The 13927-nt window shown below is 46.9% G+C and overlaps 1 protein-coding gene across 1 annotated transcript in view; it reads left to right on the top strand.

The window, feature by feature from the left end:
* Positions 1-965: 965 nt before the first annotated feature.
* The window catches only part of LOC118313612 (low-density lipoprotein receptor class A domain-containing protein 4), a 169792-nt gene continuing 156830 nt past the window's right edge, over positions 966-13927 (top strand). The window contains exon 1 of the mRNA XM_047331026.1: positions 966-1196. The gene's annotated coding sequence lies outside the window, so the exon portion shown is untranslated. The remainder of the gene's footprint in view (positions 1197-13927) is intronic.

The raw sequence follows: 13927 nt of genomic DNA, 5'->3' as shown, positions 1-13927 counted from the left end.
CTCATCCCTCTCTCATTTCCTCTCTCCTCTCCCCTCCTCATCCCTCTCTCATGTCCTCTCCTCTTCTCTCCCCTCCTCATCCCTCTCTCATGTCCCCTCCTCTTCTCTCCCCTCCTCTCCTCTCCCCTCCTCATCCCTCTCTCATGTCCTCTCCTCTTCTCTCCCCTCCTCATCCCTCTCTCATGTCCTCTCTTCTCTCCCCTCCTCTCCTCTCCCCTCCTCATCCCTCTCTCATGTCCCCTCCTCTCCTCTCCCCTCCTCATCCCTCTCTCATGTCCTCTCCTCTTCTCTCCCCTCCTCATCCCTCTCTCATGTCCCCTCCTCTTCTCTCCCCTCCTCTCCTCTCCCCTCCTCATCCCTCTCTCATGTCCTCTCTTCTCTCCCCTCCTCTTCTCTCCCCTCCTCATCCCTCTCTCATGTCCCCTCCTCTTCTCTCCCCTCCTCTCCTCTCCCCTCCTCATCCCTCTCTCATGTCCTCTCTTCTCTCCCCTCCTCATCCCTCTCTCATGTCTTCTCCTCTTCTCTCCCCTCCTCATCCCTCTCTCTTCTTCTCTCCCCTCCTCATCCCTCTCTCCCCTCCTCTTCTCTCCCCTCTCTCATGTCCTCTCTCCTCATCCCTCTCTCATGTCCCCTCCTCTTCTCTCTCCTCCTCTCCTCTCCCCTCCTCATCCCTCTCTCATGTCCTCTCCTCTTCTCTCCCCTCCTCATCCCTCTCTCATGTCCTCTCTTCTCTCCCCTCCTCATCCCTCTCTCCCCTCCTCTTCTCTCCCCTCCTCATCCCTCTCTCATGTCCTCTCTCCTCATCCCTCTCTCATGTCCCCTCCTCTTCTCTCCCCTCCTCTCCTCTCCCCTCCTCATCCCTCTCTCATGTCCCCTCCTCTTCTCTCCCCTCCTCTCCTCTCCCCTCCTCATCCCTCTCTCATGTCCTCTCTTCTCTCCCCTCCTCTTCTCTCCCCTCCTCATCCCTCTCTCCTCTCCCGGTTGGCTCCGGGGCGGCTGCAGTGCGGGGCGTCACCAGCAGGGGGCGCCACAGCTCCAGGTGCAGCGGGCCGTCGTCAGCCGTCAGCGGGGCGGCGGGTCGGTGTCTCTCCTCCCGCACTGAGAGCCGCTGCAGCGCAGTGTGACCTGACGTCCGGCGACACAACATCCAGAGTCTGACGCGGCACTTTGAGCACGTGTGGCGGCTGCGTCCACAGGTAGGGAGCCTGCGACACCGGCGTGTTTCTTTATTTCATTTCGAAATGCGTCGAGCTCCGGGCGTCTGGAGGAATGTTGTTGTGGCTCAGCCGACGTGTCCTCGCCGCTCCCCGCTGCGGGCTGCTCGACCACACGGTGGAAGTTGGAGCCGCTTCTCCGAGCTGCGACAGACCGAAGCAGCTAAGCTAACGGGGCTAAGGGAGTTAGCCCGCCGGCCTCGTCTCTCCCGTCAGTCATCCGCCGGAGGGGCCGCGGGGGCGGCGGCGGCATCAGGCCGCTGCCGCCGACCCCGTGACCCCGTGACCCCGGAGCCTCTGTCCGGCCGCCGTCGTCATCAGTCTGCAGCCTGTCGGTCTGCGGAACAGGCCAACTGCTGCAGAGATGTCCCGGTCTGAGCTCGGCCGGAACAACTTTCTTCTTCTTCTTTTAATATGCAGATGAGACGTGTGTGTGTGTCTGTCTGTCTGTCTGTCTGTCTGTGTGAGAGAGATGTCTTCAACGTTCATCCACTTACTGTACATCCAGTCATCAGTTACACATCTGTCCATCATCATCTTCATCAAGGTTAAGATGGTGAAGGTTAAACTAACAGACAGACACAGACACAGACAGACAGACACAGACAGACAGACACGACTCACCTGGATGCACTGCTCTGAACTTGATCCCGACACTGCAGATCTCAGCTCCCACCTTTTCCAATAGGTCACTTTTCTCTTTCATTCACAAATACAATAAAATAAATCTGTATCACACATTACTTATTCAAACACTCAAAAATGAATGACTGTAGTGCTGTAAGTTTCAAACTGACCGACCCTCTTCTGAAGACACTGTACTGCACCACAGTCCATCAGATTTTTTTAACGTTCATTTGATTGGTAACCCGTGTTCTCTGGCCCCTCCCCCCACGTGGCCCTGCCCCTTGGCCCCTTGGCCCCACCCCTTCGTTCTTCCACTCCACCTGAAGTCACCTCCCTACCACCTACGTCTGAAGGGCTGTTCGAAGTGGTTTGTTGAGGGTTGATGACCCGTTGATCTTCAAAAGAAGTGGGACGTCCTGCCCTGCGTGGGGAACGCACACAGAACAGAGGGGTATTGGGTCGAGTGAGGGGAAATGGGACGCACCCTGACGTGTGAGTCCTGAGTGTCTCAGTGTCTGTGAGGGAGGATTTCAGTGAGGTCGTGTTTTGGCTGTTACAGAACAGAAGACCCCCCCCCCCCCCCTCCCCCCCGGCAGGTTTCAATCGGAGACCTACAGGTCGGAGGCATTGTTTTTTTTTAAAGTACTAGTTGCCATTGTTGCCATTGTTTTCATATTTTGGTCTGTTTATGTTTATTTGTCTATAGTCTGGCTGAATAACTTTGGTGTGTGGATGAAAAACAAAACATCATCTTGGAGTTTCGGGAAACACAATCAACATTTTTCCCCATTTTATGAACCAAACAACGAATCGATAAATGGAGAAAATAATCAACAGATTAATCCATAATGAAAATAATGGTTAGTTACGTTAGTTGCAGCCCGACGTGCGTGCGTGTGTGCGTGTGTGCGTGTGTGTCGCCCCCCCCAACAGACAAAGTGAGCTCTTCGAGTAGAGCCTCACGCGCTGGGTTCAACTAAAGGACACGTCCGCGTTAATGATGAAGATGTACATACACGTTCAGTATGGAGACGGCTGAAGATGAATTACAGTATGAATGGATGATACTGGAGTGCCACTCAGCTGTATGTTGACCTTTTCTCTCAACATTATTTCTGGTGGTTTTGTACAGACGCTACAAATATTGCTCGCTGCAATCTTATCATGCAATATCTGCATGATAACATATGTGGTGTTGAGTTCCCTCAGCTCGGTGATCCAGTTATCAGTTATCTCTCAGCCTATGATTTATCATAACGGAGCGGAAGAATTATTTATGAAGTGATTGTTTCATTATGCTGAGTCAAATTCACGCATGTCCCATAAACTGAACATGATCGTCCCGTTTCCTGTCAGGAGGTCGTGACCTGACACTCGTGTATAAACAGGATGTTAACAGTTTGTCGTTTATGTTCATTACATCATCTTGACCGTCGGATGGAGACTATAAATATTATTGGACAATCTGCTGTGACATCATCCTTTAAATTTCGGGCTGGATATTTTTTTTATAGCCCTTAAAAAAACAATTTTCTTTTTCTTGAAAATATTAAATTCACACAAATTAACTAAGTGACAATTTTGACAATTTCCAAAACTATTGAAAGTTTTGCAGAAAGTTTTGATTTATTTATTTTGTTCATGGACCTCCTCACTCCAGGGCACCTTCAACTTGGCAAGAAGCCGAATAGTGATTTCCGAGTCAGATGTGAGCGCGTGCCTCACAGAAATCTTTGTCCCATCTACTGTACGTCTGCCAAGGCGTGATTAGATAACTGAACATATGCAAATGTTGTAAACATGCTTTTTTATTTTTAATTCAGCCTTATTTTAAACCAAACATAAAGGGAAAGTGATATCTTCTTTTTTTTTGCGCAGGCTAAATTGCAAAAAGATAGAAGCCATTAAAGTAAAACCACCGAGTCATGAAATAATAACTGAGTGTGAGAGTTGAGGAGAAAGTCAGCGGGCAGAGTTCTCATCGACCCGACTGTACGACTGTCTGACTGTCTGTGTTTCTGTCCGTCCGTGTGTGTGTGTCCGTGTGTGTGTGTGTGTGTGTGTGTGTGTGTGTGTGTGTGTGTGTGTGTGTGTGTGTGTGTGTGTGTGTGTGTGTGCGTGTGCGTGTGCGCGTGTCCGTGTGCGTGTCCGTGTGTGTGTGTACTGCACTTCACCCTTTTGCCAATTAGCGGCTTCTCACCTCCCGAGGCGAGAGGCTGAGTGTGTGTGAGACAGAGGAGGAAGACTTGATGGGGCTTGTCTGCCGCTGACAGCTCAGCCTCAACCTGAACCCTCACACCCCCTCGCTCTGTCTCGCACACCCACACACCACACACACACACACACGCACACACACACACACGCACACACACACCTACCTACCTGACGTGAGCTCTAGTCAGTTGTTGGTGATACAGCCCACAGTATTGTGTTGGTGGAGCAAGGGCGCGAGACGGGCAAAGACGAGTGCCAGTCTGCACCAGTGTGTGTGTGTGTGTGTGTGTGTGTGTGTGCGCGCCTTTGTCTGGATTGGGCTCCGGGAAGTCTTTGTGTGTGTGTGTGTGTGTGTGTGTGTGTGTTTACGTACAAAAACACTGTCTGCTATTGTGTGCCTAAAGACACAGCTGTGTGTGCGTGTGGGGGCGTGTGCGTACGTGCGTGCGTGTGTGTGTGTGTGTGTGTGTGAGACTTTATGGGGTAAAAATAATGTAAGTGTGATATGTGGAAGCATAATGGAGTCTGTCAGGATACATTCAGTTTGTTCAACCATTCCATTTTAGGGACAGTTTCTTTTTCTTCATGCAGTCATGCATTAGTTTTTCAACTAATCAAGATGATTCATTAAATTGACATCTTTTCTTTAAGTCTTTTTGGCAACCTATACCCAGCATACTCTTGGAAAAGCACGACCAGCAATATTTCTTCTCACATTCTGGCCAAAGAAAGGAGAACATTTTTAACAACTCTTAGTTTACATTTTTTCCTTTTGTATTTTGAACATTTCTTCTTGGCCAGAACCAATCTTTGGCAGAGTTCTGACTGAATACATTCATAAATGTTTTTGCTCATCCAATGGAAGATCAAAGTGCGGCGGTGAAAACCCTCTGATAAAAGCCCTGGTGTTATTTGTAGCCTCGGTCGGCACAACATGATAAGTTGATCAAAGAACTTATTCTCCAACATGTCTTTTTTTTCTTTTTCCGTGCTGCCCTGCAGAAATCACAGAGCGACGAGGTGCAGAACTGTGAAAGTTAATCTCAGACGTTCACTCCTGCTCCGCTCTACAGGAGTAAACAGCTGCACATCCTATTCATCTCCATTAGAACATTTGATAGATTGTGCAAAAATTCATTGCTTAGATTTAAAGTCCCCTCCGCTCAAAAAAAGTGTTTTTCTTCTGTCTCTGTCCTCTCATGTCTGACATTGACTACAGCGACTTGTATCAGGTGTTTTCACATTCCTCTCCTGCAGGAGGAGATTTCTGCTTCACTTGTCTGCAATTTGAAATTCAAATGATTCCTGTTCAAGCTAGATGTGGTTCGTCACAAATACAGAAAACCAGTCGCTGTCGAATATGAAGACGTGAGTCAAAGAAACAGGAAACTTCCAGAGCAGCAGAGGCAGCGAATCATGAGAGGACGACGTGTGTCAGCAGACAGTTAGCGTTAGCAGTTAGCATCCACCAGAGGACGGCAGGTGTGTCAGCAGACAGTTAGCGTTAGCAGTTAGCATCCACCAGAGGACGGCAGGTGTGTCAGCAGACAGTTAGCGTTAGCAGTTAGCATCCACCAGAGGACGGCAGGTGTGTCAGCAGACAGTTAGCGTTAGCATTAGCAGTTAGCATCCGCGAGAGGACGGTAGGTGTCAGCAGACAGTTAGCGTTAGCATTAGCAGTTAGCATCCGCGAGAGGACGGTAGGTGTCAGCAGACAGTTAGCGTTAGCATTAGCAGTTAGCATCCGCGAGAGAACGGCAGGTGTGTCAGCAGACCGTTAGCATTAGCATTAGCAGTTAGCATCAACTAGAGGACGCAGGTGTGTCAGCAGACAGTTAGCATTAGCAGTTAGCATCCGCGAGAGGACGGCAGGTGTGTCAGCAGACAGTTAGCATTAGCAGTTAGCATCTTACCATCCAGGAGACTATCGGTCGCTGTCAAACCTCCTGACGAAGGTACTGCAGGTTGATCACTAATCAGAAGGTCGGCGGTTTGATCGAAAGCAACCGGGGGCGAAGATACTGAACCCCAAATGTCCCCTGATGATGCACCAGCGGTGTGTGAATGTGTGTGTGTTAGCGTTAAGCACTTTGAATGGTTGATCACGCTAGACAAGCGCTACATAAATGAATTCCATTACACACATTACACATGCAGGACTTTTTAAGGATGAGCTCTGATCTACTCTTACTTTTTTTTTACTATTTCATGAAGCCCCGGCCGTGGCATTAGCGCTCTTTCATTTCAAGGGCCATGTTTTTGATGAATTATGTCTGATCAGTTCCAGTAATACACCAGCTGGCCTATGGGGGGAGCTACGTGGTTCGCTTCGTAGTGAAGCAGCTTGCTCAGATTATTTCAGAGCCTCCAGCTCCAGAGAGGAGAAACTCCCGGGCATTGTGGGTAAAGGCTCCGTCCGCCGTTCCCACACTCGTCCCAGGCAGTTGGGAAACTTTAGTATGAAGTGGCTGATTAAATAGTTGAGGAGAAGCCGCAGAACCAACCGGGGAAAAAAAGTGCTGGAGACAGCAATTTTTTTTCCATATTGTTGTACTCTTGAAGTGAGTTTCACACAGGACATTTAAACATTTTTTTTATGCGTTGACTTACTGCTCGAGTGCTCTCGGTACACTTTGTCCTTGTTTGCATTGCATCATTTAAACACAAAGCCTAAGTAGCGATTTAATAATTCAGTAAAAGTCTCTACATGGGAGAAAAGACTGGAGAGACACACACACACACACACACACACACACACACACACCGCAAGGCTGTTGTTACCCTTAAAACCTCGACTTCTGAGGGTTTTTTTTTTCATTTTACTGAAATGAAAGATTGACTCGCTCTTTTATTCATGGCATTTCACAGACTATGAATCTCATTGAAAACTATGAAGAAGAAAAAAGAAAGTATAGTTTTCAACAATAACATCTTGGTCAGTGGGGAAAAAAAGTCTATACGTCATCATCATCATCAACTCCTTAATAATAATCAGAGATATTTTCATCTGACCACGTCTCCCGGTATCTTGATGAAATGAGAGAGAGAGAGAGAGAGAGAGAGAGAGAGAGAGAGAGAGAGGTAGAGATAGAGAGAGAGAGAGAGAGAGAGAGAGCACCTAAAATAGCCCGTGTCGGCGTTCTCGTTCTCATGGTTCTCATGGTTCTCATGGTTCTGGTTCTCATGGTTCTGGTTCTCATGGTTCTGGTTCTCATGGTTCTGGTTCTCATGGTTCTCATGGTTCTCATGGTTTTCGTTCTCATGTTTCTCATTCTTATGGTTCTCATGGTTCTGGTTCTCATGGTTCTGGTTATCATGGTTCTCGTTCTCATGGTTTTCGTTCTCATGGTTCTCGTTCTCATGGTTCTCATGGTTCTCGTTCTCATGGTTCTCATGGTTCTCATGGTTCTCGTTCTTATGGTTCTCATGGTTCTGGTTCTCATGGTTCTCGTTCTCATGGTTTTCGTTCTCATGGTTCTGGTTCTCATGGTTTTCGTTCTCATGTTTTTCGTTCTCATGGTTCTCATGGTTCTCGTTCTCATGGTTCTCATGGTTCTCGTTCTCATGGTTTTCGTTCTCATGGTTTTTCGTTCTCATGTTTTTCGTTCTCATGGTTCTCATGGTTCTCGTTCTCATGGTTCTCATGGTTCTCGTTCTCATGGTTTTCGTTCTCATGGTTCTCATGGTTTTCGTTCTCATGGTTCTGGTTCTCATGGTTTTCGTTCTCATGGTTCTCATGGTTCTGGTTCTCATGGTTCTGGTTCTCATGGTTCTCGTTCTCATGGTTCTCGTTCTCATGGTTCTCATGGTTTTCGTTCTCATGTTTCTCGTTCTTATGGTTCTCATGGTTCTCGTTCTCATGGTTCTCATGGTTCTCATGGTTCTCGTTCTTATGGTTCTCATGGTTCTGGTTCTCATGGTTCTGGTTCTCATGGTTCTGGTTCTCATGGTTCTTGTTCTCATGGTTTTCGTTCTCATGTTTTTCGTTCTCATGGTTCTCATGGTTCTCGTTCTCATGGTTTTCGTTCTCATGTTTTTCGTTCTCATGGTTCTCATGGTTCTCGTTCTCATGGTTCTCATGGTTCTCGTTCTCATGGTTTTCGTTCTCATGGTTCTCATGGTTTTCGTTCTCATGGTTCTGGTTCTCATGGTTTTCGTTCTCATGGTTCTCATGGTTTTCGTTCTCATGGTTCTCATGGTTCTCGTTCTCATGGTTTTCGTTCTCATGGTTCTCATGGTTCTCTTTCTCATGGTTCTCATGTTTCTCGTTCTCATGGTTCTCATGGTTTTCGTTCGCATGGTTCTCATGGTTCTCATGGTTCTGGTTCTCATGGTTCTCATGGTTCTGGTTCTCATGGTTCTCATGGTTCTGGTTCTCATGGTTCTCATGGTTCTGGTTCTCATGGTTCTCATGGTTCTCATGGTTCTCAATCTCATGGTTCTCATGGTTCTGGTTCTCATAGTTCTCATGGTTCTGGTTCTCATGGTTCTCATGGTTCTGGTTCTCATGGTTCCCATGGTTCTGGTTCTCATGGTTCTGGTTGTCATGGTTCTCATGGTTCTCAATCTCATGGTTCTCATGGTTCTGGTTCTCATAGTTCTCATGGTTCTCGTTCTCATGGTTCTCATGGTTCTCATGGTTCTCGTTCTCATGGTTCTCATGGTTCTCATGGTTCTCATGGTTCTCGTTCTTATGGTTCTCATGGTTCTGGTTCTCATGGTTCTCGTTCTCATGGTTTTCGTTCTCATGGATCTGGTTCTCATGGTTTTCGTTCTCATGTTTTTCGTTCTCATGGTTCTCATGGTTCTCGTTCTCATGTTTTTCGTTCTCATGGTTCTCGTTCTCATGGTTTTCGTTCTCATGTTTTTCGTTCTCATGGTTCTCATGGTTCTCGTTCTCATGGTTCTCATGGTTCTCGTTCTCATGGTTTTCGTTCTCATGGTTCTCATGGTTTTCGTTCTCATGGTTCTGGTTCTCATGGTTTTCGTTCTCATGGTTCTCATGGTTCTGGTTCTCATGGTTCTGGTTCTCATGGTTCTGGTTCTCATGGTTCTCATGGTTTTCGTTCTCATGTTTCTCGTTCTTATGGTTCTCATGGTTCTCGTTCTCATGGTTCTCATGGTTCTCATGGTTCTCGTTCTTATGGTTCTCATGGTTCTGGTTCTCATGGTTCTGGTTCTCATGGTTCTGGTTCTCATGGTTCTGGTTCTCATGGTTTTCGTTCTCATGTTTTTCGTTCTCATGGTTCTCGTTCTCATGGTTTTCGTTCTCATGTTTTTCGTTCTCATGGTTCTCATGGTTCTCGTTCTCATGGTTCTCATGGTTCTCGTTCTCATGGTTTTCGTTCTCATGGTTCTCATGGTTTTCGTTCTCATGGTTCTGGTTCTCATGGTTTTCGTTCTCATGGTTCTCATGGTTTTCGTTCTCATGGTTCTCATGGTTCTCGTTCTCATGGTTTTCGTTCTCATGGTTCTCATGGTTCTCTTTCTCATGGTTCTCATGTTTCTCGTTCTCATGGTTCTCATGGTTTTCGTTCGCATGGTTCTCATGGTTCTCATGGTTCTGGTTCTCATGGTTCTCATGGTTCTGGTTCTCATGGTTCTCATGGTTCTGGTTCTCATGGTTCTCATGGTTCTGGTTCTCATGGTTCTCATGGTTCTCAATCTCATGGTTCTCATGGTTCTGGTTCTCATAGTTCTCATGGTTCTGGTTCTCATGGTTCTCATGGTTCTGGTTCATATGGTTCCCATGGTTCTGGTTCTCATGGTTCTGGTTGTCATGGTTCTCATGGTTCTCAATCTCATGGTTCTCATGGTTCTGGTTCTCATAGTTCTCATGGTTCTGGTTCTCATGGTTCTCATGGTTCTCATGGTTCTGGTTCTCATGGTTCCCATGGTTCTGGCTCTCATGGTTCTGGTTCTCAAGGTGCTCGTCTCAGACGTCGTCTTCAGCCTTCTGTCTGAGCGACGTGTTGTTGTCGGGCAGACCTCTCGCTACAGGCAGGACATGTTAAGCAGCCAGTGGTCTCTGCATTATTGATGCACTACAACTTTAAAACGTGGAGGACGGTGGAGTGAACTCCGGCCGAACTCGGCAGGAGACGGGCGAGCGTCCGCCGCTCCGGTCTGACTCCTACCACCAGGAGCCGAGAGACGACCTGGTTCTCGTGACGCGACGGGTTTACCGCTGCTCCTTAATGAGCCCAGGTCCCGGGGGGGAGACGGAGACGATTAAATTTGGCTCATGGGCCAGAACAAGTTTTAGGATCCAAACTGCACTTTGTTTTAGTGGATACAAGGGGCAGCATGAAGTCTTCCACTAATACATTCTGTCAAATTCAATTAAACATCCATCCATCAGTTAGACCTATGAGAACATCACCAGACAATTAAATGTCACGTTATCATCCTTATCATTATCATCAACAGAGCAGAGCTTTCTTTTTAGGAAAGCCATGTTTGGAATCAGTCCAATATCAAGTGATCACACGAAGGCAGGCAACTGTAAATCTTCTGCAGTGTGATCAGCATCCAAGGACTTTCACTGCAAGTGCCTGATTTTCACCTGACAGCCTCAGATTGTTATTTATAAAGTTTTCCGACAACATTGTGCAAAAGGATCCTGAGAGAAACGGACGTGTGTCCTGCTCGAGGAGACGTCTCGCTCTGCCTACTCTGGTGTGAGGCTCCAGAGTAGGCAGAGCGAGACGAGTTCAAGCAGGTTTAGGTTTAGAAATAACCAGAATTATCAGCAGCAACACAAAACACAAAGGAGCGTCAATGCTTTCTTTCCCGTCTCCTTTAGCAGAGGGCACACTGGAGCTTCCGATGCGAAAGAGAAGGAGAAACAGACGCCCCACAATTCATTGCGTCAGCGATGTGTAACGTGACGCGGCGTGCACCAACGTAAACAATTAAATACGGAGTAGAAGAAGAAGAGGATGAATATGACCCAGAAGTGACGCACGTCATCATGTCAGTTACTGTCACATATGAATCATAACACGTGATGTCACACGGTGGTAAAACACTGAAACATGCTGATGGAGCTGCTGAGGTGTTCGTAGTCTCACCACGACAGACGCACCAACAACAACAACGTCCTCCGTCGCGTGATGACGTAGTTCAGTGAAAGTCGAGTCGGATTCTCTGAGCAGCGCTGTCGGCTTCTCCTACGTGCTACGAGTCCTCCTTTACACCTCTCCTTCAGTTCATGACGTTTTCCACTGAGGTCAAGGAACAGTAGAGAGGAAAAGGCGACAGGAAGGACGGTCTGAATCCCCCCCGGTCAGGAGACACCTTCAGGATTCGTGATCGGATCCAATGTTAGAGGTCGGCCACAATAACAGCTGATAACTCTCTGTTACAGAACTTCTTCGTTCCACCATCATCACACCTTGTGTAATGTTCCTGTAAACGCACAGTTGCTCCTCGGTTTCTAGCTGCTGCAGGTTCCCTCCACCACATTGCTCCGTATCGTGCGGCTGACTGTGCTTTGTGCTGCGCAGACCTTCGGATCATTTATTATGGCTAAATAATGAATAGCTGAATTAAATTACACTGCGCGAGTGACCGTGTGCTTTAAAGTCCTTGAACTCAAACGTCGTGTTGGACTTTCTTTGGGCCTGTTTTTTCCCGGTCAGAATTCAGCCATGGTACAGAATTTGTTTCCATCTAATCTGATCTGACGTCTTGTTTGATCCTGGCTGACACCGAGTTCTCCGACTCGAGGGAACTTGCAGACGCTCTGGAATTGTCAAATTAGCAGATAATGCCAACTTGCCCTCAGGACTGGAACATTTTTAAAATCGGAAGGAATCTGCTGGTTGGCACTAACATCAGTTTAAATATAGAATGTAATGAAAGACTTTCATCTCAGATGATTGGACATTATTTAGCAGTGATCCAGAATAAGTGGGAGGTTATGTAACAGTGTTTTGCTCATCACCACCACTTTGTTAAGGTGTCATGAGAAGTCAAGTGGTTGGACACCAACAGACGCGTCTTGAACTGAGCCGCTGCTTCTCTGAAAGTCATTGACATGTTTCCTGCCGCTCGCTCTCTGGTGAGTGACGGTGTCTCCTCCGGTTGTCTCCTCCACTTCAGCAGATCATTATGGATCTTACATGCGTTTTTGTTTCTGTACTAAACGTTCACATTTGTTTTGTTTGATTGTGAACAGAAACTGAACAAAATGAAACACTTGTTTCATTATATATATATATATTTATTTTTTTTATATTGCCAAATGTTTCACCATTTGCATTAATCAAATAGCCTTAATGTGCTTTTTCATTTTTTTGTTTTGATTTTCAAGGAAAAAATAATCAATTAACAAAAGTACTATTTATATATATTTATTTTTTTATTTTCACATTATACCAGCAAAGCACAATATGACTTAAAATAAATAAATAAATATGATTTGTGACTCGTCTTCAGCAAACAAACTTTAAATGTGATACGTTTGCAAATATTAATAAGACTGGATACCTTTTTTTTCCCAACCCAAAGTTTCCCTCAGATCGTTTTTACATCCCAGTCTGATTCTGCCAGTGAATAATTGAATACGTTGAATGAATATGACTAAAATGACCAATATATCCAAAGTGTAATTTTTCAAAGGACTTTGAGTGTGAAATTAAACTTAGACTGACGCTGCTACTAGATGGTGTGTGTGTGTGTGTGTGTGTGTGTGTGTGTGTGTGTGTGTGTGTGTGTGTGTGTGTGTGTGTGTGTGTGTGTGTGTGTGTGTGTGTGTGTGTGTGTGTGTGTGTGTGTGTGTGTGTGTGTGTGTGTGTGTGTGTGTGTGTGTGGGGGGGGGGGGTAGTCTCAGCAGTGATGGTTGAGGATAAGGTGACCTGGATAAGGTTGGTGATTGGTCGGTTGGTGTCGAGTCATGAGTCTGGGTTGCTGTGGACCAGTGGACCAGTGGAGGTGCTGCTGGAGGTCAGCGCAGGTTATGTGTTGGTGTGGTGGACGGTTCGTCTCAGAGTCGCTGCCAGGACCTTGAGGGGAAGTTTCCTCCGGCTTAGAATCCACAGCTTTAATTACCGAGAGTCTTTTGTGACCAAGGGACGTCACTAGCTCACCCCCCCTCATCCCAACTCTCTCTCTCTGCCTGCCCAGTGGAACAGTGTGGGCGTGTTAACGTCCTGGTGGTGACAGGCGGGCGGTGCAGTGAGCAGCGCTCTGAAGTCCTCGTGACAGTCGACTGGATTTTTCCCAAATGTGGTCATGGCATGTCAGGTAGTTCTATCACACTGTGTGCGTTTACATGCAGTTTAAAAACCTGATTATATTTGGGTTAAGAGTTCTCATAGCCCGGTTAACAGACCTAGATGACTCATTCAGTAACTGGGAAATTCGTGCAGGGTTAGGCGTCCGCACATGCTCCGTAGGTTGTAACTGCCCCTCCACACCCGCAGGAAGCAACGGCGCCAACAAACAGCAGCAACAACACAAACTTCACCTTTAAACCTGACGCCGTCGCCACGGCAACGTAAAGTTACCGAGGCGTAGAGAATGTACCAAATGTACAGCGCTGAAAAGTCGTCCATGTTCTCCTCCGCCTTCCAAGTGGTTGTGATTTTGACAAAAGTCAACTGGAAAGAAGGAGGCGGCAGTCTTGTCTTGCCAACTGTTTTGAAGTTGGCACCTGGCCAACTGTGACAATGCTTTCTGGGACATGAAGTCGAACACCACACACACACACACACACACACACACACACACACACACACACACACACACACACACGCACGCACACATTGACACGAGGTGATGGAAATGCCATGAATCTGTCAGCGAGGCTGAAATGAGCTTAGTGCCACCAGGGGGATGTGTGCTCTTCAACAGTGTGTGTGCGCGCT

This window comes from Scophthalmus maximus, chromosome 1 (genome assembly GCF_022379125.1).
Source record: "Scophthalmus maximus strain ysfricsl-2021 chromosome 1, ASM2237912v1, whole genome shotgun sequence".
NCBI classification, from domain to species: Eukaryota; Metazoa; Chordata; class Actinopteri; order Pleuronectiformes; family Scophthalmidae; genus Scophthalmus; species Scophthalmus maximus.
This window is presented reverse-complemented; position numbering and strand designations above follow the sequence as displayed.